Raw genomic sequence first — 24,176 nt, forward strand, 5'->3', positions numbered from 1 at the left:
TGTTGGTAGAAGGATAGAAATTCCTGTACTTTTTGGAGTCATTTTTGAGGGTAATTTTTCATTCTCTATGAACTGTTTAAAAAAACTGAGATAGAGACTCCTGCTGATGTGGAAAGATCTCAAAGATACATTGCTGTAAGTGAAAAACATCAAGATGCACAATAGTTTTAAAAATATTTTTTATAAAGTACATATGCATATATTGATACACACAAATGTGCATAAAAATCTGAGGAATGGAAATGGGAGTCAGTCAGTGGGAAAGGGAAGGAGACTTGGCTTTCATTTTGCACCCTTTCTGTATTACTTAACTTTCTCTTTTTTTAACCCTGGGTATTTCTTATTTTTATAGTAAAAATTTAAATCTCATTTAAATTGAAAAACATTTATCTTTTTCATATGATTAAGCACAATAATTTAATCATCAGTTTTTAAAATTGCCTTCATATATATTATTGACTGGCAGTTCCCGTGTAAATTATAAATCCCATGACAATAGGAGATTTGCCTGTCTTGTTCCCCCGGGTATGCTCTGGTACCTTGGCACATGGTCGGCACTCCATGAAAGTTTGCTGACTAAATGAAGAAAGGAAAATAATTTTTAAATAAAGCGTTCAATATTCCAATACTACTGTCATTCTGGCAGGTATATTATTGCCTCCATTTTACAGACAAAGGAGAGAAAAAACTGTTCAAATCACAAAGTACGGAAGTGAATAGAATAGATAAAATAAAGCAACTGCAAAGTAAGTTAAGCGTTAGAGCTGAGGCTAAGACTTTGTGAGTCATGACTGGCTGTGTAACTTAGTGCATTATCCAACTTCTTGATCACTAACTGGAGAATGGTTGCTAAACTTTTTTGTCCTGGTTCTTGATGAATGGTGCTCCAGGGGTCCAGAAAGATGTTAATAGGCGGGGAGTTTTTCTTCATCAGAGCTGTGTTTCTATCTCAGTAAACAGATCGCAATTAGAGAAAATGTGTAGGTTGGTCCCATAGGTGGCAAAAAATAAATTGGTTTATTTTTATGGTTTATTTTATGGTTTAAAATTTTTGTGGTATTCAAATTGGGTTACTTAAATTATGGACCATCTATACAACGGTCATTTTATGTGGTCTGACAACTATTTCTGTGGAGATGGATGAATATGTACTGACATGGAAAGATGTGCCCTTATATAATATAAAGTAAAATAGGAATGTATGCTATGATTGGATTTTCCTAAGTAATATATATGTTAATAAATGCACTAAATTGTAAATAAGTACAAGAAAATGATGTAATGAGTTTCTTAAGCTGTGTATTAAAGCATAATTAACTGACTTGGCAAACTTAGTTTTCAGGGTACTACATCCATGAACTTTGGATTATCTTTGTATTTATAAATAAAGTAACTGAGTATTTAATTACTATTTATATGTGTTTGTTTAATTCTTCCTTTTCCTAGAAAAGAATTTGCAATTAGATGTCAAAATATTAAGCACTGATCTCTGGTTCACGTCTTAACTTCATGAACATATATTTCCCACTTCCTTTCTTTTAAAAAATTTACTTAATATAATGAAACAAAGTGTCGGTTAGGCTAATTCAACATGTGTAACCCCATGAGGGTGTTTCTATATCTTCCACAGCAGTGACATAATTCCTTCAGGTAGTGGGCACTCAGTAAATGTTTAGTGAATTGCCGTTGGTTTCCTTTCTAAAGAAAGATAAAATATCTTTAAGAAATATGTTACAGATTATTCGGTCACCCCCACCAATACTGTGTAATGTTATTTGGCATACGGCTCTTTTTGCTTCACGTTGCATATTCCAAATGATTTTCCTATTATGCTTCCGTTAGCAGTAACTTATGGAGGGAACAAGTGAGGTTGGTGTCGGGGTAAATGAAATGCTTGAGCCTTTCTCTCATGAACCTCTAACTTCTCCGGGGCTTTGGCCTTGCTGCAAGGAAACCAAGGAGGCCCTGGCTTTTTACTCTTGGGCCGCCCCCCTCTCCAAATCTTCCAAAAACGGGTCCACATGATGACTAGCCAGTTTGCATAGGTTGTTAAATCAGCTGAGGGAGTGAGGAAAGGGCACCTTCTACCAGTTTGGCCGTGGCTTCCTATAGCCACAAATATCCAGCCACGGGCTACCATATGAAAGATTTTTTTTGAGGAATAATTTTGTGCTTTTGGTGTGGATGCTCTTTCATGATACATTTGGTTCCAAGGCAGACATTTATTAGTAAAATTTATTTAATTAACCAAGGAAGTACAAAACTAACTGCTTAGAGAAACGAATTCAATTCTCCTGCCCTTTCTTTGCTGAGAACGAAGTATGTAATTCATCACACGTGGAGCCCTTTTATTTCTGTTCATGAACATTAGTAAGATTTTAGACAGAGCACAGTCAGAGCACACATTCTCCTTCAGGGAGAATCACATCTTCATTCCAGGTCACTTGTTACCTAATCCTCTTCCCCTCCACCACTCTAGAAAACATTTTAACTTTCCCAATACTTAGATTTTGCCAACTGTGGCAGGTTCAGTAACAACTACCCATCTCTTGCATTTTCAAGGTGGCTCAGATGGAATCTTCCTTTTCCAGTAGGTTCTGGGTTTTTTTTGTCTACCTCTTCTTGTTCTATCCTTTTTTTGAGCCTTATTCAGTAGATATTTAAAGAGAAGACAGCAGGCATATTTGGAAGTATGCCCACTAAGGCACTATTCTTAAGAGAACATTTGTTCAATGTCTTTTTTAATGCTTGTGTGCTTTACTATTCCTGCACTGCTTTGTAGCCATTCTCATTATTTAGCATAGTTGGTTCTGAACATGGCTTGCACTTCCCACGTTGTCATCACCTGCGAGGCTTTTACTGTCACCCATGCAAAATCACCTTAGCATCTCTGGATGTGGAGCTTGGGAGTTTTAAAATCTTACCCTGGAGATGAGGTAATGAGAACCTCTGATTTAGGAAGATATTAGAGACGTGGGGTCTGTTTATCTGCCCAAGTGATTCTGATTCTTTAAAAGCTACCTGGAAAATGTAGCCATTCTACCATGGTATATTGAGCAATCTCTGGGTGTAGATATGAGTATATGAGCCAGGACAACATGGGTCTCTCTTACTGTCTGAAAAGAATGAAATTGTGTTAGAGTCAAGTTAAATATTCCAACAAATGTCTATAGCATAGTTAAATCCTGATACTTGTACGAGTTTTTAAATTTTGATTTCGTAAAATATTATCCAATTTGTAATAAAATGCATTTAAATAATTTCAGTAGATTTTAGAGTTATCATTTTTCTTGTTTTATTTTTCCCTCTATTATAAACAAATATTTTTTGTTATAGATAGGAAAGTTTCCTATACTCTCAGGTCCCAGAGCTAATCATTTCTGGTGCCTGTATTTTTAAATAACTTTTTAAATGATATGTCATTACTATTAACATGCTAATAAATATGTGTAACTAAATGTAAGAGGATTTCTAAAACCACAAAGTCATTAATAATTAGGATTATGCTTTAGTTCTAAACAAGCAATTATAATAATTTAACATCTGAAAACTCTAAAAAGTAAAAGTTTTTGTCTAGGTAAACATGGTCAATATATACTTTAAAATTATATTTTCAAGGAATTCTTAAAATATGTTAGCATATTTTATCCTAAATTTATGCCCCAAATTTGCTAAAATTTATTGGGTTTTATAAATTAAGTGCCTATCATGTGCTTAAAATGTATTACTCATTTAATTCTCAAAAAAATGCTACAAGGAAGATATTCTCCATTTTACAGATAGGGAAGCTGGGGCTCAGGCACAGAATTAGTTAACTGTCAAAAGGGTAGGATTTTTTTTTTTTTTTTTTGCGGTACGCGGGCCTCTCACTGTTGCAGCCTCTCCCGTTGCAGGGCACAGGGTCCGGACGCGCAGGCTCAGCGGCCATGGCTCACGGGCCCAGCCGCTCCACGGCATGTGGGATCTTCCCGGACCGGGGCACGAACCCGCGTCCCCTAGCATCGGCAGGCGGACTCTCAACCACTGCGCCGCCAGGGAAGCCCCAAAGGGTAGGATTTTGACTCAGCCCTCTCTTTGTGGAAGGCATTTGTCGTTTCTACTTCTACCACATTTTTGGCTTTACAGCAGCCAGAATCACGTTTCTCCTCCAAGGTAATTACAAATAAGAGATGGAGTTTCATAGTTGGAGAACAGCATAGCACAGGAGTCTCTGTTTTGGTCATTACATTGCTGCTTCCTTTTTATTTCCATGGAGGACCAAGCGCTCTACTCCATCCAGTGGTGACGGTACAAGACAGAAGTTGGCAGCTGATAAGAAATTCAGGCAGAGTTTGGGTCTGATGACAGAGATAGCCTAAAAAAATAACTGGACAGAGGCAAATCAAATGTTAAACTTGGCATTAAGAAATCAATATTGATGACACAATGCCTGGGACTTTTTACATTTCTCAACTTTTCTAAATAAAAGAGGAATCGGTATTTTTAATAGACAAAGACTGTGCCTTGGTATTAAATCGTGGTTGGAGAAAAAACTATTTCTGTTTCATTGCAAATGAGGTAAAGAATGCTGTTAGGTCAGTGGAGACAGCTAAGCCCTGTAAAGCTGCTTACTTTGCATTAAGAAACTACAAAGTAAGAAACAGCCCATTATTCCATCTCTAGAGTTATTTCAGGAATGGCACTGGAAAGTTCGGTGGATCCCATTTTAAACAAAGATCTGTTAGTTTTGTTTAAATCTGTAAATCATCCTTAAATTTTTCAAGATTATAATACTTTTCACTTCCTTTTTTACATGAAAGTATAAGATTTAAAAGTTTAATTTCCAAAACATCAAAAAGAAAACTGTCTTCTTTTAAGAAAGAGATTTACATGGAGGATAAAATGTGTCAACAGCTTATAAATCCTAAAGAAGCATTTATCACACTTTATTTCCTTTATATGGAGCCAACCATTCTTCTGGATTTTACATCAACAAATGAGTTTCTTAAGAATTGCCACACTTACAGATATTTCTCATCTTGTTCCACCATCAGTTAAACTTCATCCCACTGTCTAATAACTATCTATTAAATTATCCCACTCTCTCTTAAGGTTTAAAGCATTCAAGAGAGATAGATAGGTAGGTGGTAAATGCTGTCATTCTGTTTCAAAGGTAAATATTTTGTGTAAGAGATTAAGTAGGGTCTTAAATAAGGTCTCAGAAGTGACACTAGCCATCTACTTTGTACAGAATGGTATCGTTTCCACAAATTTACCATAATTATAGTTTACTATTATTATTATTAAATATGAAAAGTCTTATGCATGATACCAGGAAATTTTCCTAACATAGATTCCGTTTGTAATTTTCTTTGTATCTGTCAGTGTGCCCTGGCCGCCTAAAAGACACAGGCTCATCATGACATAAGAAAGTGACCAAGGGTATATCAGAGAAGTTATTCATCAACTACTGTGTCCTCCCTGCTCTCTCACAGGCCAGTGTCTTTATTTATGGAGGGGTCACATGAGTTTGAGAGCCTGTTTTAAGAGATAAAAAACTGTCTTTGCCAATTTGAAAAAGCAAATTTTGGAAGAACCAAGTGTTCATTTTGAAATAAGGTTTCTAGGACGGTGCAGTGAGTGCTTCCCCCTCCTTCATCTAAAAATTTCTGAAATATTTTTAGCCATCTAACACACACACACACACACACACACACACACACACACACACACTATAGTGACCTAGTTGTCATAATCATCACTAATTCTAAGTTTGCTCTGTGTGTGGACGAGCCGCATCCCTGGGGAGCTTGCTAGAAATGCAGCATCCCAGGCCCCACCCCAGAACCACTGAATCAAAATCTGCATTTTCACAAGATCTCCAGATGTTTCATAGGTTCAAACATATTCAAAATTTGAGAAGCTGGTGTCAGGAATCACTCACTGCCTGGAAGAAAGGCCAAACATGGCACTATCTGTATTTTCACTGAATAAATTATTTTTCCGTGCTGGAGAGAATCCTGCTCCTTTCTAGACAAGGGAGATCCTGAACCAGGTGGTAGAGAGGAAAGGTTTAGGCAGGTAAAGGTTTTATAACCATAATAATAAGACGATAGCAGCTGTAAAATAACGCCAGGGAAATAACTGATGAGATTCCATTGTGACAGATGAGTTTTTTTCTCAGCAGTTTCCTCTTTGATGGTATCTTCAGTTAAAGATCTGCAAAGAGAAACGTCCATAACTGGGAATGGGATGATGTAAGATGTGACCTTTCGGTAGTCTCTAAGGACAACTGTTTCTTATTATAACAATCCAAAGAATATGAAGCTGTAAAAATATTTTTTGGGGGGTGTTGGAGTGCCAAGAACCAAATCAATAAGAGTGCACTATTTAGAATCGAATACTTCTCATGTGAATATTCATTTTACTGTAATCAGTTATTAGATGAACCTCCCTTTTACCCCTAGGATTTCTATACAGTTTAGAATTTAGAGATGTTCATATTTTCAGGTAATGACTTCTTATTGCTGACTGCTACAACTTCTCTAATAAGATTAATATTTATTTGCTGATTACTAAATACAGCCAGCACAAGCCATTAAGTTAATCTTCACAATACTCCTAGGCAGCTAAGGGCTCATTATTTCCTTTTTACTGATGAGGAAACTGAGAAACTAAGAGATTAAGTAATTTGCCAAAAACTGTACAGCTACTAAGTGGCAGAAGAAAGTATTAATTCCAGGATCTCTCATTCCAAAGTCTCTCCTCTTAATTATGACACTAGATTGCCTTCTAGACTTCTTTATGGCCCAAGAGCACTGGCTCTTAGGGATGGGAAAGCATTTCAAATCTCATTATTGCTCTAATTAGTAAAACCTTTTGGTAAATAATTACATATAAATCTTCTGACACACCCAAGCACCTGTCTTATCATTCACACCCAAATACTGGTCTCATTGGTGACTCATTACTATAATAATAGTATTAGAAGGCCTCAAAATCTCTGTCATGTGGAACTTATGCAAATAAGAGGTATAGAAATTCAGCTAAGAATTTTAGTTTCATTTTAAAGATATATTTTTATTTTTAAATTATCAATATATATTATTACCAAATAATAAGATTAAAGTATAGAAATGGAAGGATCATACAGTGAATTAGTATCTAAAATCATTTAAATCATGTCAAGAATGTTTTAAGCATTCTGCTTTTTAAACATTTTTTAGCTTTTTAAATACAAATTGGAGGACTTTTGAAAATATTTGCTTAACTTTCCTTATTGTTGAGAAATCATCAGTTTTAGAAATTGGCTATTAATGGGTGATGAGTAAGAGATTTCCTTTTGCCAGACAATACAGTGACATACATTAATATGGAAATTGCCAGTATGTTTGGACATTTATGGAGAATCATCACAAACAAATCTAGATCAATCTATATGAGCAAAGAACACAAAATTTATGAGTTTAATTTTTGCTGCCTGTATGTTTAAGTTTGGCAGTTCAGGCAATGAGAATGTTGTATGAACTTGAATGCATGTATATTCAGGGTTATTTTGGAAGTGTATGGAATATAATGAAGAAAAGAAGAAACAGTTTCCACTCAGATTTTTACTTTTTAACAACACAATTGCTCACTCGCTTCATTATGTGCTTGGTTTAAAGAAAAAAGTAAGAATTCAACTAAGAATATGATTAGGAAGGTATTAAACTCTCTAAAATCTATAGGGAACACATTCATTTATCAATTTGGGGATGCTTATAACATGTTTTTTCTGCTTATAACAGGTCTTTTCTAAGTGGAAATTTTTCTATGCAGGCAGGTAAATGTCTAGTCTTAGGAAGATACTTTAACAGGGAAATAGCAGAAGGTGCTCCAGATAGAATTCAAACCAATATCTGTTTTATTCCAGAATCTTTTTCTGTTTCTAATAATTGTCTTTTTCTATTTCATCTTTGTCCTGATTTGTGATCACATACGTGGATAGACTGATTCACCTCTTTTTAGAACCAAATCAGAAGTCTTTACTATGGTAAACTGCTCAGCTTGGGAATGGCCTTGGTGACGTCTTTCTCATCAGTGTCTGAGTAGGTGGCTGCCGGCCAGGATGCCCTCTACCTGGGTATCCTGTCTATTTGAGTTTCTCACCTTGCAGAGTGGGCGTAGGTAATGAGTAGCTGGGAAACGATTTGATAGGTTTTGTTTTTCCTCTTTGTTCCCTCTTTATATGGGGGGGATGGATTATTTCTCTTCCTAGGTCTAAACAGAACTCTTTCCTTCTGAACCTGGTTTGCATTTACTCTATAAATACAAAACATGAAATCAGAGCGTGACATTTTTTGACCTTATCCACAGATTCAGGAGTACCATTAAAGAATAATTGAACTAATGAAGTAATTGGGACACTTGTATTATATCTTGTATATAAATAATATAATATAGAATAGGATAATGTAAGATATATTTATAGAAAAAATGTGTTGTAAAGATAAATGGAAAACAGCACTGGAGTCTAGTTGGAACCACCCTGCACAGCTTTCTTCTGTCCCTTTCCTGTTCTTCTGTCTGCCTGGTCTGCTGCCCAATCACATCTTTCCCCTCCACCTTGACACCCTCCCCGCCACAACGCAACCAAATTTCTCCTGCAGCTGGCATGAACCCCAGCCTTCTAGGATGAGGATTTTAACACACTCCTGGGAGCTTGTGTTGAAAGTGACAGAGCAAGTCGGACCAAAAGGAGAGAGGCGACTGCCTGATGACAAGATAAGAAAGGTTTCAACAATTGATGGGTTCTGGCTTCTAAAATTAGCTCTTTTGAAGTGCTGGAATTTCCATCTTTTACCGATGTATTTCTTGGCAGACATCCTCTTTGTAGTGATTGCAGTTGTTCCATTTGGAATTAGTTCAGTTCTTCAAAGTAAGGAGAATCTGTTTAAAGACTTAGCTGCAAATTGTGTTTTTGTTGGCGATGGTCACTCCTGGGCAACAACCAAGTGGGGTGACACTAACTGCATCCATCCTGGCTCATTATATGTCATTAAGATCCTTTCTGCAGATTAGGAAAGGTGGAAGGTTGGAGAGAGCAGTGCCACAGCTGACTCCTGAGGAAGGACCTCTTAAGTCATCTGTACCCTAAGGGGCTCATCACCCCACTGATGGTTAATACGGTTCTCTTGGGGAAAAAAGGGTATTAATATAAAATGTTCATGTTCGTCATCAAAAAACTGGAACTGGACTAAGTACGTATGATTTTAAAGCCAGTAAAATATTGTAGGTATATGCTGTAAGCACCGTGCCAAGTTTATTGATTTACAGTGGAAGATTGCCTTTCCAGTATCTGAAATATCCCAAACTACTCCCTGTGGCTCTCCATTTCTTATAAATAATCCATAGGGATTATGGATTGGGCTGGAATCAAAATGCAGGGAACTATCTCGTTTTGTGGGTTATTTCACCTGTAATAGAAACTGACATACTGTGTGTTACTATTAGTATCCAGCAGATCATGGAGAATGCCCATATATGATAGATTAAGTATTTTTTTGCTTTGAAGTTGCTATGTCAGTCTCTTGACAAATTTGTTTCAAGACCACTCTTCCTGTGCTATGAAAGTCATTTACCTTATGTTCCTGTTGTTATTGTTGCTTTCTTGATGGAAAACTAAATTTTCTAATACAGTGTTGTTCCAACTTTAATGTGCATCCAAATCGCCTAAGGAATCCTGATCAAAGTGAACCCTTTTTCAGGAAGTCAGTCTGTAGAGATATAGATTCTTAATCTTAGATGGCGCTGGGGATGCTGGTTGTCACTACCCTTTGAGTAGCAAAGCTCTTAGTCAGCCTACGAAATGGCTGAGATTTCTTGGGATGGGTTATTTCTAGACAACCTAGCCCCTTTCTTCTGAACTTGGTTTGAATTTACTCTATAAATGCAAAATATGAAATCAGAGCATTAAATTTTTTGACCTTATCCACAGATTCAGGACTGCCATTAAAGAATAATTGAACTAATGAAGTAATTGGAAAACTTGTATTATATAATACAATGTAATATATTATACTGCATAATGTATTATATTGTATTATATTTATAGAAAAAATTTTATTGTAAAGATAAATGAAAAACAGCACGGGAGACTAGTTTGCATGAAAATCTCACTTCTATTTATTTGAGCTGACATTGATGAGATATGCCATGTCTAGCAATGTCAAATGAGGTTGTTAGTTTTGTTTTTTAATGATGTATCCTCATCAGGTCCTGGGATTAGTAGTTTGATATTCCTCACACAATGCTATGGTCCAGCCTACAATAACTATTGACTTACTAGGTACATAGTACAGAGATAGGTTATTAATTAGCTTTTAACTGGTAGATTTAAGGGTCTAGGAACTTGACAAAGGGATAAGCCATTCTGTGTAGGAGGAGGGGAATGTGTATGAAGGAGAATCAGCAAGTCATAATATTGATAATATTTTTTAGAAGATTTAGCATTGGTATAATTAATAACCTTTTCAAAAGGTAAAACCGCAATTTAGAGATGAGTTATATTGAAGAATTCGTATGCTGTAGTATTGGTGATAACTGGAAAAAAATGGCTACACAACCAAAAAGCTCCCAGTCAAGTGATATGTAAAGGAATTAGGGACTTCCCTGGTGGTCCTGTGGTTAAGACTTTGCCTTCCAGTGTAGCGGGTGCGGGTTCGATCCCTACTCGGGGAGCTAAGATCCCACATGCCTTGTGGCCAAAAAACCAAACATAAAACAGAAGCAACATTGTAATAAATTCAATAAAGACTTCAAAAATGGTCCACATCAAAAAAAAATCTTCAAAAAAAAATAGCAAAGGAATTAACTAGAAGTCAATATTATGTCTTTTACCTGTTCATTATGAGTGAGAAAAATGCCATGATCTACGTGAAGGAGGAAGGACCAGTTTGATTATAAAGAGAGCAAGGGTTCATTCTTACTGTTGGAGATTTGAACTCCCTGGTTATTAACTCATTTAACTATATGTCCAAAAATTTCTTAGGCAGACCAAATGAGTAGACTGATTACATCAAATGACAGTAATTCCACAGTTTAGACAGACATAGATGGGAATGTAAGCAATGTTCATAAATTCTAGTTAGAATGGGAGCAAGATTAACCCTGTTAAATCCTGTTTAACAGGTCAGGCAGATTCCTATAACCCAAGACATTACTAACAGTTAGTGAAGTCAGGATGTCCAGGATGAAGTTCTTGGACTGCAAAGATCCCAGAAACGAATGACGTTTCTGCAGCTGGAGACGGGCCAGCAGTCAGACATCAGACCACCCACCCATGTGTCTTATGCATTTTCAAGTTCCAGTTCTCAAGGGAAATGAAATGTCAATCACGTGCTGCCACATTTGTGGGAAAATTACAGTGGTCCCACCTCATCTGCAGGGGATAGGTTCCAAGACTCCAAGTAGATGCCTGAAAATGCAGAAAGTACCAAACTCTATATATACTATGTTTTTTCTTATACACACATACCTATGATAGAGTTTAATTTCTAAATTAGGCACACTAAGAGATTTACAAGAATGACTAATAATAAAATAGAACAGTTATAACAATATACTGTAACAGAAGTTATGTGAATGTGGTCTCTCTCTCACAAACATCTTAATGTACTGTGCTCACCCTTGTGGTGATGTGAGACGATAAAATGCCTGCTTGATGAGATGGAGTGAAGTGAATGATATAGGCATTGTGAGGTAGCCCCGGGCTACTACAGTGTTGACCTGTCAGTCGGTCAGGAGGAGGAGTATCTGCCCCGGGTGACCCTGGACCCTGGAGCCATGACCATGATGTTGGATGTCAGGGGCGAACCAAGTGGATGCTGGGGATTCAGAGCAGGGTGGACCAGGATGCCGCTGAAATGCTGTCACACTAACCAGAGTGGTGCACACAGCTTAAAACTTCTGAATTGTCTATTTCTGGAATTTTCTACGTAATATTTTTGTGAAAAACCATATTTTGACCACAGTTAACTGAAACTGTGGAATGTGAAACCGCAGATAAGGGGAGACTACTGTGTTCTCACAGTGTGCATGACAGAGGACTTTGTTAAAAAGAAAAAACAAAAAAATACAGACATTTTTACCAGGAGTATAAAATAAGGAATGCAGTTAATACTCTTAAAACATACACGTGGGCATCAGAAGCATTTTGATTTCTGAAGTCTAGTTCCAATGCTGTTAAACACAGGCCTGGGAAATAGTAAGAAGAGGGTAACTCAACAGTGAAGCATGTGACAAGTTCCATCTGCTACAATTTACTTGGGTCTTCTGAGCTCCAAGCCCATTTCCTCATCTGTAAACTGATATGATAACATCAATATGATAAAGTGGGAGCACATTTCACTCAGTGATAAGTTTTTTTAAAAAAAAATACAATACACGTGCAAGAAATTTGCAGAATGTAGTTAAACTAACAGTCTAAACTATTTGCATACAACAACTTACCCTTTCTCTGGGGATGAAATATTTCCCAGGTGAGTGTAGCCAGCTCTGTAATACTGTATCACAACCCGCTGAGAAGTGCATTCCCGACTTGCCATAGCAGAAATAGTAATTCTGGGGATATGATAACTTATTTTGTGATTTAAAAGTTTTTAAAATAAAGCTGTCAGTATGGGAATGATAATACCTCTGTATAGAATTCAAACAGGAAGTATCCTTTTGAACATGAGAAATTATTTCTATTTCTATTAGAAGAGATACTCATTCCAGAATCAGTCATTTTGTGATATCTGTATGACCAAAGAGGTGTCCCAGCGATGAGGAAAGAGGAAAGTGCTTCTCTAATCTTATCAAGTTTCCATTTTGGTTGTCTGCCAACTCCACTGGACTATGGAACACAAAAGGCATTGGCGTTTGACAAAAGCTGGAGAGAGACCATAGTACCACCAGTAATAAGTGGACAGACACGGGCGGGTGACAATCGTGGCTCACAGGGCACTTTCCCAGCACTTTTGCCACTGCTGCTGTTGCTGGTAGTTGAACCCCTGTAAAAAATGTGGGCCATCTGGGGGCATGTTGCTAGTTCAGAAGTGGACAGAGGGAAGATGATCAGACAGCGCAAGACCAGCTTATGGAAATGCTGGGAAGTGTAGCTACTACAGCCAGACTATGCTATCTAAATATATGCTAGTCATTCTGTTGCAATGTATAGTCTCCCACACCAGCTGAATCTCTCATATTTGTGAAGATTTTTGCCTGAAATTCCAAAGCATCACAAGGTTCTTTTAGACTAAGGAAACATGAGTTAATACTATACTAGTAGAATACAATTACTTCTGCAAGGATCGGAGTGGCTCTCCAGGTAAGGGCCAGTCCCCTCCACGTGGGTCATTATCAGTCATCTGTAGCTTCTTTGGATCTTCCACTCCCTCCACCGCCCTCCTTCTGATCACCTGATAGATACTTTTCTGAGTAGGTGGTCCCAAGGAAATGCTGTTTCTGTTGTATTCTTCAGGTGCATTGTGAGTATCCTTCATATGTGCTGGGGCTGAATATCAGAGTCACCTGGGCAGCTTTTTCAAAATACCGATGTCCCTTACGCCAGACAAATCAGATTCTCTAGGAGGCGGTTCTCAAATACTGTGTTTTTTTAAAGCTCTCTAGGTGATTCTAATAGGCCCCCAGGGCTTAGAACCATGCAGCTTTCAAGAATTAAAAATGAGGGACTTCCCTGGCAGTCCAGTGGTTAAGACTCCGCACTCCCAACGCAAGGTACACAGGTTCAATCCCTGGTCAGGGAACTAAAAGATCCCGCGTGCCCCACGGTGCAGCCAAGTAAAACAAAATTATTAAAAAAAATTTTTTTTGAAGTAAGAATTAAAAATGAGAATTGTCGGTCATTCATTCATGCCTCAGGGTGAATCAGTTCCCATGGACTGAGTTTTTCCAGAACCAAGAGGTATGAGAATGAGTGAATGAGGAATTTCAAGAGCGGTGGTGAGCAAACATCTTAACAGTCTGTAAGCTTTGGGATAACAGAACTGATTTAAGTCAATATTTTGTTCAGTCTAAATTGTAAGCTCTTCAACTGGTTGAAAACCACTTGCAGAAAAAGAGCCTAAGGCTTTGCCTTCTTGGGGCCAAGAGCAGGATATAGCTGTTATACACTCTCTATAAGTTTTTGTTAAATGTCCCTTTACCTGCTAGTTGTTAAGCTCATAATAAAAGAGGTTACCTAAGAAACATTAGAAAAACAAGTCACTCTGGAAGAGTTTACTGTGGTATTTTTTTGGTTGTCCAAGAGGTGATCTTTATTCACAGTATCATTCGTGGTTTTTTAAACCTTAGGTACTTCTTGAAGACTTTAAGATATTCATTAAAAAATATTACCCTTGGCTGCAGTTAACAAGTAGTCACTGAAAGCACTTGGGCAATACGAACATGCTCGGTATCATTCAGATATTGCTAAGACTTTGAGTATCTGTTGATAACCTTAAGAATTCACACACACAAAAATATTGTCTCTTGGTTGCAAGTAAAAGGTGCTCAGAATTGAAGGCAAAAGATGATCCAAAAAAACTTAAAAAGAACTAGACCCTCAGAGTCAACGTTTGTTCTCTTTAGCAGAGTAAGTGGTAGAGATTGGTTGGGAGTTGATACTTGAGTGCACAAAATCTTAGAAGTGAGGAGTGGGAAGCAGCTGATCATTGTAACTGCAGAAAGTACAGTACAGCCTTCCTCTGGCTTTATCTTCCTGTGGAAAGGAAAAGGGAGCGGGGTGGGGGAAACCCAACTTCTCCACCTTTCTGTGAAATGCAAAATCAAGTTTGGGGCTTATAGAAACATGCTAGCCCTATCCCCAAAGTGGCGTGGGGAATTAAGGACATGTGAAAAGCACTCACTGAGTGAAAGAGCAAGTGAGTCAGCTCCATCTATGGCAGCCAGGGACCAGGGGAGTCACAGATAATTACCACATGCTAGGAGTATAGGGATACCAAGCAGATGGGGGTGTCGGAACCATCCTGAACCAAACCCCAAGGGTGCTTAACATGATGGGGCAGGTTATGTAAGGTATTCTGTCACAGAAGGGAAGGGACAGGACAAAGCCCTATCAAACACTTAGGTATGACAAAACAGTTTGTAACCAACTGGTAACTTCTGAGATTCTCTGCTATGGAAATTCAGCCACAGTAGAGATTGTTGCAGTTATGTTAGAGATTGTTACCTGCCGAATGACAGGTTTAGCCGAAGGTGACTAGGGAAGAGGGCCAGAGTTAAAAAGCTGAAAAAAATCTTAGACAAACAAAGTTCACTTCCACTTAAAAATCCTAAGTTAAAAAAACACTCCGTTAATAGAAAGAGTTGGGTCAACTATATAGCCATTCTCTTCTTTGCTTCCAAATCACTTCCAAAAAGAGACAAAAGAGTAGACGTATAAGAGAAAAGGTCCAGATGCATCAGTGCAAAAGGAAAAATTTTATGTGCATCGTTGTTTTCTAAAAACGTATCTGTGAGCCGCACTGTCCCGCCCCCTCCCCCAAAATCATGTTTAACAGGCAAAAAATACTTTGGAAAGAAGACATTTAAATAAGGGAAAATGTTACCCAAGGTCACCATGATTATCTATAGGTGTCTGCCCATCTCTGAAAAGTAAAATATTGACAGCCCAGAGCCCCAAGGGGATAAAAATGTATATTCAATTCTCATTCAAATGAAAATGCATTAGGCTCAGGTCCAGAGAACTGTCTTGAATTTGATTTTTTTTTTAAGCTTCCTAAATTTAACGAGCTGAAATTCTTAGAACCAGACTTTCATAAAAACAAAAAGGTTTTTTCATTTTGTTGTTTATTTTCTTAATTTAAAAAATACACACAGGGCTTCCCTGGTGGCGCAGTGGTTGAGAGTCCGCCTGCCGATGCAGGGGACACAGGTTTGTGCCCCCGGTCCGGGAAGATCCCGCATGCCGCGGAGCAGCTGGGCCTGTGAGCCATGGCCGCTGAGCCTGCGTGTCCGGAGCCTGTGCTCCGGAACGGGAGAGGCCACAACAGTGAGAGGCCCGCGTAACGCAAAAACACCACACACACACACACACACACACACACACACACACACACACACAGAGAAGTCCCATAATCTCATTTTTTTCCCTTAAAATTTACAAGTTAAGGTTTCCTTACCCTCTCACCTTGAGAGATAATGCTTTTTTCTAGAATACTAGAGATATGTATCTGTACCTATCCATCCACGTGTCTATATCAGTATCTATAATTAATGATTTAACTTGATGCAAACCTTCATTAAAAAGATGGAAACTTGCATCCTTGGTTTAGGTAATCTATTGATATTATTCTGTTTTTAGCTTTATCTGCTTAATCTGTGATAGTTTCTGGATTACAAGGCAGCTGTTTAAGTGTAGTTGATTGAAGGCAGATGGTTGGGATCAGGTGCCTCGAGGCAGTGTAAAGGACTGAAGGGTAGTGTAGGACTCCCTCCTTATCTCAAACCTTCCCCCACCCTGCCTGGTCCTACCCGCGCAATGACCATCTCTCAGCCGCTTACACGAACTAAACTCCAGTTTTCAGACTTTCCAGTATGCATTTCCTTCTCCCTGGAACGTCCTTCCATTCTTCTCAAAGGCCAGCTCTTCCTCATTTTTATGATCCCAATTGAGGTGCCAGCTCTGCTGAGATATTCTCATTCTCCATCTAGAAGAGCTTCCCACCCCCAAACATTGTCTCTCCCAGTATTCTGTTGTTTTCTTTCAATTCACACCATAGTGGGTTATTTTTGTTTATCTGTGGATTAGCATCTATCTCTCCCCAATTCAACAGAACAAGCTCTGTGAGGCTCATGGTGGTGCCCATCTTTTTCAGTACTGTGCACCCAGCACTTCACATAGGGGCTGGCAGATAATAGGTGTCCAATAAGTATTTGTGGAAGTAATGAGCTGTATATATCATTGACACAAATCCACAAACATATAACTAGCTTGCTTTGCAACCATGTGGCTGTAAAGAAAGAGAAGGCTGCTCTTTGATTGCTTTTTATTAGTCATGTTTTACCAAGTTGAAAGTTACTAGTAAATTTCTAGTAGTAGCTTTGTCAGTAGTAAATTACAGAGCATGCTGTGTTACTAAAATGGGTTACCACTCTTGAGAAACCCAAGCAACAGGGGATAAGAATCTCTCCATGCATTTCTATAATGACTTGGCAGAAGCTGTGGGATGGAGGAAAGAATTGGACTCACTCTAATCATAGGTCTGCTATTTTTTAGTCATTTATCAGTAACTTCTTTTCTTAAGAGTCTTGAAGAGCCTCATTTTCTTACCTGTAAAAGGCAATCGTTTTGTCTCATAGGAACAAGGCAGATGATACATGACATACAGTTAAAACCTGCCATAATATATAAATGAATCTGCATGGTCTTGTTATTTTGAAATTAATGAAATGGGGAACACATGCAGCTGGCTGCCTGGGAATTCCAGGCATCTGTGAGCCCATTGCCAACAGTTGTTTCCACAAATTTGTCTCAGAGTGGGTTGCCCAGGAATCTATGTAATGTTAGTTAAAGTGTTTTGTGAATTGCAAAGTGCCAAATAAATTTATGGTGTCATTACTATTATTATTATTATATGGTTAAAAATAGATCCTATTAATAAATAAGAGAAATCTATTAATAGTGACTATCAGCTTTTGCCTTTTAAATTTAGATAGACTTACTAGAATCATACGCTTAACTGACATGGATATAAGAAGATCTCCAGTAACGTCAAAATATCTTCTAAAACCTTGGAAGATGCTAATGCTTCATAGTGTAACCGAGCAGTACCCTATGGGGCCTTCCTGGGACAGATCCCGCCCCGATACCCTCTGCTTCGGCTCCTCTCTGAAGTACCTAGATAATAGTATCTGATACACACTTCCTGAGTTGTTTTACAGATGCTCAAACCACCACCAAGTGAAAGAAATTAACTACTTGATGACCGTGAGCACGTAGCCCCTAAACCTACTGGCGCCTAAGGATTGATGTTGTTAACCCCTGTGACACCGCCCTGTTACCTCACCATCAACCAATCAGAGAACTGCAAGAGCAGCTGATCACTTACCCTGGGACCCTCCTCCCTCACCTTGCCTTTAAAAGTGTTTTGCTGAAACCCACGGGGAGCTCAGGCTTTTGAGCGCTGGCTTCCCTGGACTCCTCGTCTGGCACCGTATAGTAAACGCTGCACTTTCCTTCACGACAACCCAGTGCCGGTACATTGTTTTTACTGCACACAAGCAAGTGGACCCGAGTTTGGTTCAATAACAATAGTGGAAGTGTCCTCCTCACCAGGTAGTAGAAGGTGAGTTTGTTTGCTCCATTTCGGATCGACTTGGCCCTCTGCCTTCCAACTTCCCCCCAAAGAAATTAGTCGCAATGGTGAACTTCTTAAGAGTAAGTGGCCATAAAGTGCAAAATCAGTAAAAGCAAGCAGCCAGTAATCCAGGTTTATACTCAACCAAGGTAGATTTAATCCAGGCTCAGAGTCAAGGAATGACTGAATCCTAGTGCTGGAAGGAACTAAAATTTATTTATATTAACCCCAAAGTTCTCTTGATTTCCAGTCTTCTAAGGAAAAAAAAGAAATTAGTTTTATTATATTTCTTGACCTATATATAATGCCAGACCATAAAATTTCCAAAGGTACCATTTCCCCTGCCAAACTTTGACCTGTGTGCTTATTACCGTGGGGCCCTTGGCCTTCCAGCCAAGAAGGAAGAAAGGGTGTAATTCTGCATTTATGTGAGTTCCACAGCTCTTTAAATGACAATCCCAGAAGGCTGGATGTTTCTCTGATAAGGTGTTCTTTTCAGACCTCTGTTTCTTCTCCCTTCCCAACGTTTCTTTACCATCCCCTCCCAGCTTATCTCTGTGCTCTCTGTTAGGGTATAGGTAGATAGGGTGTGGTCCTTATTTAGCTGCTAATTTTGTTAATTTAGCCTCAAACAGCAGTTTTACAAATGAACTAACATTTGAGAAACTGAAACACAAAGGTGATACACGAAACTCAGAAAAGTACAGTTGACCTTTAGTCCGCTAGTCAGAGGATAAAAGAATGCTATTCAGAGAGTAGAGTTCGGTGTGGTTATTGGGTGAAGCTGGTGTAATTAGAGGTAGCTGGCAGATCCTGCAGAATTAGTTACTCTGGGTAAATAAGAAAATATTCACAGGACCTCCCTGGTGGTCCAGTGTTTAATACTCTGTGCTTCCACTGCAAGGGTCACAGGTTTGATCCTTGGTCTCCCTGGTGTCCAAGGCCGGGGAACTAAGATCCCACGTGCCAAGCTGCAAACTGATGGGTAAGACTGCATCTCCAGTCTTTCATTCAGTTTGAGGAAGTGCTGATTGCTCTTAATTTAGGTGAGCGTGTGTATCTGTCAGTCAATGGCGTACATAATCAGTCCTAGCTTTGTTTATGGCAGGACAGACTTTCCTTATTACTACTTATGAAGCCACATAACTCAGATTGGGCCTTGAACCCACCGTCTTTTCATTGAGATCACACACCTGATCTCAAGACTTAATGAAGCTTAGGTTCTTTGTCTCCTTGTGGAAAGAACTCAGTGAGAGACAAAGTGATGGGTAAGAAGTGTTTATTTAGAGAGATACACATTCCAGAATGGCCCTGGGAGAAACACATTTCACAGACAGAGTGTGGGCCATCTCAGAAGGTGAGAGGCCTCAAAATATGGGCTGGATAATTTGATAGGCTAATGAATGGGAGGATTATTCCAACAATTTTAGGGAAGAGGTGGAGATTTCCAGGAATTGGGCCATTGCCCACTTTTTGACCTTTAATGGTCAAACTTGGAGCTGTCATGGTGCCTGTGGGTGTGTCATTTAGCATGCTAATGTATTATGAGTGTATAGTGAGGCTCAAGGTCTACTGGAAGTTGAATCTTGGACATAATCGGTTCTAACCAGTTTATGTCGTATCCTCAGTGGCTGTGTCATTCTTCTAAAGGTTGTGCCTGGCTTCCTTCCTCCTATTTCACTTGCACATTACTAATGTCTTCAATAAGGCATTCAGTATAAAGCAAGCATTTTATTACAGACAAACCTATTGTTGTGGGACTTCTACCCAGAACTATCAGCACAGCCTTTAACTTTACAATCGATTGAACTTAAATATGAAACTCAAGGTATTATAGTTATGTGTCTATTCCTGATGCAGGATTCCTAGCTCCAGAGGAAACATCTGAGGGCATTCATGACCTGTCAAAAAGTGAAATGGGAATTTGAGATACTTATATAGAAAATTGAGACCAAAATAACACTTAGAATTTCAAATATGTAGAATCCTATGAGACAATATGTTGAGCTAAATTTTCTGAATGGGTACATCTCAGTCTGTGAATGTGCAGTCTCCGTGATCACTGCTTTAAGAAACCCACTATAGCCTCTTTCGCCTCGCTTCCAAGATGACCAAGAAAAGAAGGAATAATGGTCGTGTCAAAAAGGGCCGTGGCCACGTGCAGCCTATTCGCTGTACTAACTGTGCCCGATGCGTGCCCAAGGATAAGACCATTAAGAAGTTCGTCATTTGTAACATCCTAGAGGCCGCAGCCGTCAGGGACATTTCCGAAGCGAGTGTTTTCGATGCCTATGTGCTTCCCAAGCTGTATGTGAAACTGCATTATTGCGTCAGTTGTGCCATTCACAGCAAGGTAGCCAGGAATCGTTCTCGGGAAGCCCCAAAGGACCGAACACCTCCACCCCTATTTAGACCTGCCGGTGCTGCCCCACGACCTCCACCAAAGCCCATGTAAGGAGCTAAGTCCTTAAAGACTAAAGAAATACTGTTCCCTGGAAAGACAATAACGTGGAAATTATACTTAAAAAAAAAAAAAAGAAACCCACTATAAATATCTTTCATATGAACCCAGATTTAATCATACATATTATCATTAATATATATTGATTAATATCCTAGCCCCATATCCAAGTTTAGAAGAAAAATTCATTTTTCAACTAGACTTACTGAGTTACATCTAATTGCAGTTCTTCTTGTGGTATTAATGAAGGTAGAGGTTAATTCTTTGAAAACCTCACTCCAAATTATGGTCAGCTTTCTCTCTTCCTGGTTCCTTTGATAATTCTAAACAGATCTAATATGTTGACCTTTTGCTCATCTTTGAGGATCTTCTCGAAACATTAAATTGTCTCTGGTGCCTGGTGGGGATCAGGCCTGTGCTGAGGATAGGAGGGTTACTTTAGGGCTCTTCCAGGTGACCTTGACTGAGGTGAATTACAAGAAGAGGGGGCAGAGGAAGGGAAGGGGCAGGAAGAGAAGAGAGTGCTCTGCTGCGGTCCCTCCACTGGTTGGCTTCTTTTCCAATAAAGCCTTTATCTGCTGCTGAGTTTATCCATCTATAACTTTTTAATTTTTAGTGCCTTCCCTTATTCCCTGGGCTAATATCCTGCTATCCTAAACTGTGCTTATATTAAGCTTCGTTACATGTGTTTCTGACTCCTCAGATTTGCTAATTTGGTTACAATTTTTGGCCTCCATGATGTTGACCTTGGCTTTGGAGTGAGGCCAATTTGATCCCAGAACACCACTGCTTACTAGTCATGCAACCTTGGGCAAGTTAATCATCTCACCTTGCTGAGCTTCCTCACCTGTCGGTAGGGGTGGAACACACACCTAGTGTATCTGGTGTGAATATTGAAGGAGAGATCTGCGTCAAGTTTTTAGCACAGTGCCTGAAGAGTCCTAAGTAGCCTGGACTCTGGTCAAGTTCAAACATCTCATTCGTTTGGCATCCTCAGATTATTTTCAGTGGCTTCCTTGATAGCCTTAAGGTGATTATCTCATTTTCACCCAGTTGTATATCCACATAATAAAGGAGTGTCCTGGGTTCTATTTTCCTGGTCTATTCATGAGTACAAAAAAAAAAGGGAGACCTTACATGTTTCGCCTGGAATTCAAGGCCCTGCTCAGTTCTGTCCCCAAACTTCCTCTATTGCCTTATTTCCCACATCACTGTTACCGAACGCAGGTTTGTGTGCCCGATGCACGGTAAGGCCAAATGAACCCAAACATTGCAGTTTGGAAAAGAGAAAGGTTTATTGCAGGGCCAAGCAAGGAGAACAGGTGGCTTGTGCTCAAAACATCCGAATTCCCTGATGTTTTGGGGAGAGGAGTTTTTCTAGGCAAAATTTGAGGGGAGGGATGCAGGGTATGTGACTTTCTAATAATTGGCTGATGGCGAGGTAATGGGGGTGGTCTAGGAGTCTTATGCTCGGCCTGAAGTTACTGTCTTCCACTTGAGGCGAGGCCTTAGTTCCTGCAGAAGAACTCAAAGATATTGTTATGTATATCCCTTGAGATAGAACTAGTATCCTGCTTTAACGGTTGCACTGTAGTTTCTTGATTGTTCCTCCTTTGTTTCTGCATTCCGTATTTCCCTGACCGGTAGCCATTTGCTCTGCCCTTTGGAACTTAGGGAAGGTCTAGGAGGCTGAAGCCTTTATCCTGCAAATAAGAAATGGGGGACCTGGAAAGGCTTTTGTGCCCAGGCGGGCCCCATGGGGTCCTGCTTGGTTTCATCATCACTTTCAAATGTCGAACACATTTACCAAACTGGAATAATCCTCACTCTCCGGATAAACACTGTCTAGCCCATGTTTCACACTGTTCCTTCATTCTGGAGTGTCACATTCCTAGTCTCCCCTGTTCCCTATCCTGCCATGGTGTTAAGTCCTATCAGAAGTCATGTTCTCTTACAGCCTTGTAATCCCTCCATCAGCACAGTTCTTAGTGCAGTTCTTTTTATGACTTTATTATGACTGACCGTGTTCTTTCATGTGTGATAGTCACTACTAGTTAGTAGACTCTGAGGGCAGGAAGGGGTGTAATGCTTCTATTCCCCACTGTGCTTAAAATGGGATTTCGCAATCGGTAGATCTCAGCGATGGAATCCTGAAGGAAGGAATATATTGTGGGGATCAGAACCAGATATCAATTGTGCAGTCAGATATATTCTAATTGTTTCAAATATTTATTTTATTTTCATATATTTCTATTCAATATATAAGAGGCCTTCCCTGCCCGCCATAGCTGATGGAGTCCTGTCACTCCTGGCCCACTTGATGTGCTTTAATTTTGCACCTGAAAACACATCACTATGACTGTAGATACGCTGTAGAGCCTCCAGTTAGTTTCTGTTCTGCCTCTGGAATGTAGGCTTCATGAGCTCAAGGCCTTCATCTTTTTTGACACTTAGAATCTTTAGCAAGAACTCAGTATTTCTTGAACAAGTGAATGGATAACTGAAATAATCATAGGCTTTACTCTGCTAAGTATGAATAGTATCAGTTCTAAGTTTCTAAAAGTATAAAAACAGGCTTCCTAATAACTCGTTTTGGAGGTTTAGACGTTAAGTTTTCAGAGTAATTCTAAGAAATGGAAGCCCTTCCAGGAATGCTGTTTAGAGGCGTTCAACATGGTCCTGAGTTTGACACACCATTGTAGGCTATCATGCAATACAGCCTCTAACAAAAATAGGCTGTCTTGAACCCCTGGTAGTAGAACTACTTGCTTTTATACCAAGAAGGTTGGGAAAAGCACCAAAATCTGTATGTGGTATGTGCTGAGAAGTTCATGCTGTGAGACCTAAAGTTCTTAGGAGGTTACCTAAAGTGAAAAAACATGTCAGCAGGGCCTGTGGTGGGTCCATGTGTGCTAAATGGGTCTGTGACAGAATCAAGCTCACTTTCCTTAATGAGGAGCAGAAAATCCTGGTCAAAGTGTGAAAGGTACAAGCGCAGAGTCAGAAAGCTTAAAAAAAAAAGAAAAAAGCTTTTATGAGTAATAAAAAAACAAACAAACCCTAAAAGACTTGTTCTATTTAAAAAAAAAAAAAAAAAGAAAGTAACTATGCTAAATAACTATAAGAGGAGTTTGCAAAAGTGTAGTTAGAGCCCAGAAACATTTTAGTTTAATTTGGTGAGTTTAACTCTTTCTTATCTTAATTTTCTTCTTTCAATACCAAAAGAGTATATTGGGAAATAACTGCTTCTCTTCAGCATAGGACTTTGCTCCCCAGGCAGACGTTGGAGTTAAATCAAGGGTTAAACAAAATAAAAGGTCAGGGGATGAGGAAGTGATGCTGCCACACCTTTTCTTCCCATCCCCACTTTCATCTCAGACTCCTGTGATTCTCTA

General features: G+C 39.1%; 1 protein-coding gene and 2 pseudogenes across 1 annotated transcript in view; all 3 read left to right on the plus strand.

Annotated features, from left to right (window-relative positions):
• ELOVL6 (ELOVL fatty acid elongase 6) overlaps positions 1-24,176 on the plus strand; it is a 138,521-nt gene that overhangs the window by 30,143 nt on the left and 84,202 nt on the right. The gene's annotated exons all lie outside the window — the stretch shown is intronic.
• LOC103072772 (40S ribosomal protein S26 pseudogene) lies at positions 20,428-20,775 on the plus strand (annotated as a pseudogene).
• LOC103072504 (60S ribosomal protein L34 pseudogene) lies at positions 23,446-23,794 on the plus strand (annotated as a pseudogene).

Source organism: Lipotes vexillifer, unplaced genomic scaffold, assembly GCF_000442215.2.
Source record: "Lipotes vexillifer unplaced genomic scaffold, Lipotes_vexillifer_v1.1 scaffold769, whole genome shotgun sequence".
Lineage (NCBI taxonomy): Eukaryota > Metazoa > Chordata > Mammalia > Artiodactyla > Lipotidae > Lipotes > Lipotes vexillifer.